The sequence below is a fragment of the Microtus pennsylvanicus genome, chromosome 16 (assembly GCF_037038515.1).
Source record: "Microtus pennsylvanicus isolate mMicPen1 chromosome 16, mMicPen1.hap1, whole genome shotgun sequence".
Taxonomy (NCBI): domain Eukaryota; kingdom Metazoa; phylum Chordata; class Mammalia; order Rodentia; family Cricetidae; genus Microtus; species Microtus pennsylvanicus.
Window position 1 is genome coordinate 9,537,706 of NC_134594.1, and position 6,211 is coordinate 9,543,916.

The 6,211-nt window shown below is 44.4% G+C and overlaps 1 pseudogene; it reads left to right on the forward strand.

Annotated features, from left to right (window-relative positions):
• The first annotated feature begins 3,976 nt into the window (after positions 1–3,976).
• On the forward strand, positions 3,977–5,473 carry LOC142836535 (sentrin-specific protease 2 pseudogene; annotated as a pseudogene).
• The last annotated feature ends 738 nt before the right edge of the window (positions 5,474–6,211 follow it).

Consider the following 6,211-nt stretch of genomic DNA (forward strand, 5'->3'; position numbering starts at 1 on the left):
TACTTTTCTCTTTTATTGTAAGCGAATTCCTCCGAGGTGTAATTAGAAAGAAGAGAAAGAAGCTTGATAAGAATAAAATTACACCTGGGGTAATATCATAAGAAATTCAAACCTTTTACAGAAAAAAGTACTTTTTCCCCTTCCAGTAGAACAGTGGTGTAAATATACTGGAATGGTTTGTTCAGTGATTACATTGCAGTGTGAGCAACAAACAAAATGTGTCTTGACTCCTTTGCTAGGACTGTGACCAAGGCAGAAAGTATCTTTTCCTCAATGAATCCCACTGACAATGCTGACATTTTATTTACTCTCTCATGGTAATGTACTGGTCCCTGGTGAGTTGGTACCCATTGTGCATGCAACAGTTTCCTCCAAGTTTGAAACATTCCACTCTGAAGGGAAGCTCCTCGAGCTGGAAAGCAAACAACTCAGGAGTGATGGAGGAAGGTCATTGGCTAATAAAGGAACTGCCTTGGCCCATTTTATTGGTTAGGACATAGGTAGGTGGAGTAAACAGAACAGAACGCTGGGAGGAAGAGGAAGTGAGCTCAGACTCCACAGCTCTCCTCTCCGGAGCAGATGCCTCAGAGAGACGCCATGTCCCAGCTCCGACCCAGGATGGACTTAGGCTAGAATCTTCCCGGTAAGACCGGTGCTCACAGATTATTAGAGACGGGTTGATCAGGATATCAGAATTAGCCAGTAAGGGCTAGAGCTAAAGGGCCGAGCAGTGATTAAAAGAATACAGTGTCCGTGTAATTATTTCGGGGCATAAGCTAGCCGAGCAGGCGGCTGGGGTGTTGGGGACGCAGCCCCGCCGCCCATATTACTACAAATGGCACCCAGACGTGTGGCTAACTGAGTCCACAGAAAGCCTGAGAAAGCTTGGAAAAGAATAGAGTAAAGCATGTTTCTTATGGAAATTTCTTGGGTCTGCTCTGCTTGCTAGAGGCAAGCAAGCGCTCTCATATAAGAGAGGCTTCCTGACTCAGCTTCAGCTGCAAAACCCTGCAGCTCATTAAGAGGTCCTGCCACAAAACACTTAAACAGTGTTGATGAAAAGCTGAACACATGCTTTTCGGTTTTCAGCCGTAGCAGGAAAAAAGCTGCACCATTTAAAAATGCCAGCTTTCTGGGCCATCCTGCCAGGGCAAACTCTGACTGTTTGAGGCAGGAGGGCTGGCTACCGAGAGAGGACTTGAGTGTTGTCTGTTGTAGCTCGCTTGCTGGCAGGGACCTTGAAACACTGTAGACTTGTGGCACTGAATGCGGCTCTGGTCGGTACCTCAGCCAGAAGGTTGGAATGGCAGAAAGCTAAGGAATGGCCTACATCTAGCCAGCAAAGCCACGCCTTTAGTCCTACTGAGATTGCTTGGTAAATTAAAGACTCATGTGGTCAGAAAAAGAGAGATATACAGTAAAAAGAGAGATTCAAAGACAAAGAAAATTTTTAAATGATTTACAGCGTGTTAAAAATATATGCAAACTAAAAGTTAAGTTCTTAAAAGTAAAAAATGAGAGTTGTGTGTGGTAGTACACACCTTTAATCCCTTTAATCCCAACACTTGGAAGGCAGAGGGAGATTGACCTCTGTGACTTCAAGGTGTGGTAGCACACGCCTTTAATCCCAGTGCCTAAAAGGCAGAGACAAACAGATCTCTGTGAGTTCAAGCTGTAGTAGCAAACACCTTTAATCCCAATGCCTGCGAGGCAGAGACAGGCAGATCTCTGAGAGTTCAAAGACAGCCTGGTCTACAGGTCAAAGATATACGCTCAAAAAGCAAAAAGTTAACCTAGGAATGTCACAGCTTAGATTCTTAAGTGCCTAGTGATTTAAAGGCGCAAATCAAAAGTGCTCCTGGATAGTAAAAAATTGCAGATTCACAATAGGACAGATTCAGACCACTAAATGAGTCACACTGTACGTAGGCTTGGGAGAGAGAAGAAAAAGAATATAGAGAATAAAGTTAATGGCTTAAAAAAAGTAAAGTCTTTAAAGAGACAGAGTACAGATTGTTAAGAGATTAAAAGAAATAAAGAAAAATAAGCCACGTAAAAATGAAAAATTCACAGAGTCTGGACTATGTACATTGTGTTTTCTTTAAAATTTTTGACTGTAAAGGAGCTAAGTACAGACAGACATTTCATTATATGGACTGCCAAATGGAACCAGAACGGATATCTAAGCTGCTATCCTATCAAAAGGATCAAGGCAGTTTCTTTATTAACCAATGAAATCAACACAAAACAGATGACTCTCCTCCATCACATTATTCTTGTCTGTGTCAGCCACGTGGTTTGGTACCTTGTTCAGCAAGGCAGTCACATCTTGCTTCTTTTGTGGCTGGGCCAGGATTGCAAAGGAATGGGATTTCTTCTTCCGATAATTCTCCTGTTGTCATTGACCCACCTCTACTTCCTGTCTGGTTGTCCTTCCTATACTCCATGCCTGGCTACTAGCCAATCAGCGTTTATTTAAAATGTAATTGACAGAATACAGACCATTGTTCCACACCACCTCTTGGGTTTTATAAATGTAAAATGTAAAATTCTATTTATCCTTTGTAATGTGAGGAGCCATTTTCAAGGGCAATTAAATATTTTTTCTGTTATTGACTCTGATGGACAATTTTCCAGAAGATAAATGTACTAATCAAGATGAACTTGGTTATGCTGAGAGGATCTGCGTAACCTTGTGCTTTGCTGAGGGAAACTGAGATGTGTGTGATTAGTTCACAACCCTACAATCCTGTCTTCCAGCTCCTGAACCCAGATGGGGGTGAGCAGGGCCACCCCCTCCTCAAAGAACGTTGAGTTACATTCTTACTGGTCACATCACAAGCAGATACAGAACCTTGAATGCTGTGGCTAGGGCAACCTCCGACTCAGGTATCACTTGTGAGGCTTGCCTCCCACGTGTTAGCTGTGTGGTTAAGACCTGGTGTCTTACAGTGACTAGAACAGTGTGTCTGATTTTGGTATCTGTAGCGAGCTGCGTGGTATCGCACCTGATGGAGATGTATAATCAACTCCTGAGATGGCTAAGGCCTGACCTATGCTATGATCACACAATGATTATCAGCTGCCTGCATATGCATGAACCTATGGGCAGTGCCCACCTGGCAGTTCGGGGTTGGCAGTCCATGCCTACTTAAGGGCTGGGAGAGGTTTGCCTGGAGGAGAGAGGGAGAGAGATAGAGGAAGGAGAGAAAAGAGAGGTCAAGGAGAGAGGAAAAAAGGAGGGAGAGAAGAGAGAGAGGAGGGAGAGAGGTCAAGGAGAGAGAAAAGAGAGAGGTCAAGGAGAGAGGGTAAGAGAGAGAGAAGTGTAAAAAGTCCTGGAATAAACTGCAGTGAGAAGAGCTCCGGTGGTCGCATCATCCTTGCGGGACGAGGGTGGCTGTGACAGGTATCCTGGGTCTTTAGCCACTTACTGTGCCCTAGAGGGACTTTTCAAAGAAAATAGTCATAGAACTCCACGGGGGGTGGGGGGTGGGGTGGGGTGGTGGGGTGGGTGTTTCCCACAGTGGTAGGGGAAGCCCAGCCCAAGGGGGCGTGTTCGCCTCAGGCTAATGCTTAAGTATAAATCTGGCCCACTTGAGCCTCGCCGGTCCTTTTTTTTATTTCCTGGTCGTCGTCGCTGGAACCCTGGTTTTGTAAGCTCTCCCCTTCTTCCCCTTAATAAAGCTGATATTAAAGCTAGCCTGATTAATCCTATTTGCCGGTTGGTTACGCCACTACACTTGATTATTCACCGATCAATTCCTGACTCTGCCCACTCAATTGGCTTCATACTTTGACTGACCCCGATGCCCCATTCAACTCTCTTCATCAAGAAAAGCTATTCTGAGCTCTTCATCCTGTGACCGGATAGGTTTCTGATTTTGAACCAACTTGTGGATTTTACATTTACTGGAGTAAGTGGTTCTCTGGACATCGGGGTCCGGCACCCAACACAGGCAATCCAGGCAGAGATTCTATGTGGCAACCAAGACCGTGTGGGATGGAGACGAAGCCTGAAGCTTCTACGCAATGTCGAAAAAGGAAACAGCAGGATGAAGGAGGCACGGAGACGGAGTCTGAAGCCTTGAGACATGGTGGAAAACTGAAACGCCAGGATGAGGGTAGAACAGATTGGGAGTTTGAAGAGCCCAGCAAGGCTCGGGAGAGGATAGCTCAGGAACAGCGAGATCTATGGCTTCAAAGCCAAAAGCCAGTAAAAGAGCAGCCACAGAAACCCCGGGAAGAGAGTCCAAAACAGCTAAAGCCCCTAGAGTGGGCCAAAGGTCCACGGGAGCAGGGTGTAACTGAGAGAAAGTCTGCTGATGGTGGTAAGGGTCATAAGCGGCCCTATTGTGTCATGGAAGAATTTGCCCAAGACCATCAAAGGGAAAAGTACCGAAAGTTACGGCAGTGCCTTCAACACAATAGTGACATGAACTCTGACCCACACAGGGCTCACACAACCCTCGTGAATACTGTGAACATCAAAGGTTGTGGGGAAGAGCAGAGTCATGGATCCAGTCCAACTCAGTGTGATCCTAAACAATCTGTTGCCACAAGAGAATGTCTGTCACTAGACACAAGAGTAAAGATGTCTACCAAGGAATCTTCTGATTCACAGAAGAAAGAGGGAGCAACCCTTGAAGAAAGAAGGAGACACCACTTGAAGTCTGACTTGCAAGGAACACAGGTTCAAATCCCGCATAGTGGCAGGTTACTCCCCAACAAGATGCCCATATTTAGTACAGAGAAAAAGCCTGTTGCAGGCCAAGGAAAGGGCAAAGGAACAGACGAAGTCCTTGATGTTACCGAGGATATGGAAAGAGAAATCAAGAAGGCACTAGGTCCAGGGCCCCAAGAGGAAATCTTAAGTAGTGCATTCAAATTGAAAATTACTAGAGGAGATATCCAGACACTAGAGACTGGTGAGTGGCTTAATGATGAGGTAATTAATTTTTACATGAATCTTCTGGTTCAACGAAATGACAGTGAAGGCTACCCTGCTCTTCATGTGTTTAGCACTTTTTTCTACCCTAAGCTAAAATATGGCGGCTACAGTGCTGTTAAAAGATGGACTAGAGGAATGAATCTATTTGAAAAGGAAATCATTTTAGTGCCTATTCACCAGAAGGTACATTGGAGTCTAATAGAAATCGACCTAAGGAAACACAGTATTATATATTATGACTCAATGGGACACACAGGGCAGAGTATCTGTGAAACAATCTTCCAGTATTTACAAAATGAGAGCAAGACTCGAAGGAACATGGAGCTAAACCCTTTGGAGTGGAAGCAATACAACATGACATCAGCAGAAATTCCTCAACAGCTGAATGGGAGTGACTGTGGCGTGTTTACCTGTAAATATGCAGATTACATTTCTAGAGACCAACCTGTCACCTTTTCTCAGCATCACATGCCCCTCTTTAGGAAGAGAATGGTATGGGAGATCCTGCACCGTCACTTACTGTAACAACATCCTCCCAGTTGCTATGGAACCCTGCACTTTTCCATCGATGCTTCTCTATAACTCATTCAAGATGGAAAATATTGAAAACAGATACTGAGCTGTCCAACACGATAAAGCCCACTCTCTTCAATGAAGTCCTAGCTTGGGGAGTCCTGCCCAGTGCCACCTGTAGGATGCATGTAACCACTGCAAGCTTAGGAACTGCTGTTCAACCCTCATTAAGAACACGTGTCCAAAAATACTGTTTGAATGCTGGATTTAGTTTATGAATTGTTTTTTTTGTTTTCTTGCCTCCCCCATAATTGTTTGTTTTCATTAACTCATTTGCAATCTTTGAAAGTTGTCATTTTCCAATATGCTATAACTATCAACTCTATTCCTTGTGTGAACTGTTTATCTCTGAAAGGAATGCCCATTACAGTGTTATTCCCGCTGAAGACCAGGAGAGACATCAAGAGGAGGCAGGCAGTGCTGACGAGCATTTCTAATGCTGGAGTTGGATCTGTTATAATGAAGCTGGTGTGTGTTTTTATGTATTTTTAAAGTTTGAAAATAGCACAAGAAAGGAAAATGAATTGAACAGACTGATTCTTTTCTGACCCACCATACTCCACTGGATGTCCCTGGATTGTAGACACATGTGACCATGGATATAGCCAAGCTACTGGCTGCCTGTCTGGAATCATGTAGACCTGTGTGACCATAGGATGTGGCCTATCTACTTGCTGCCATTCCAGAACT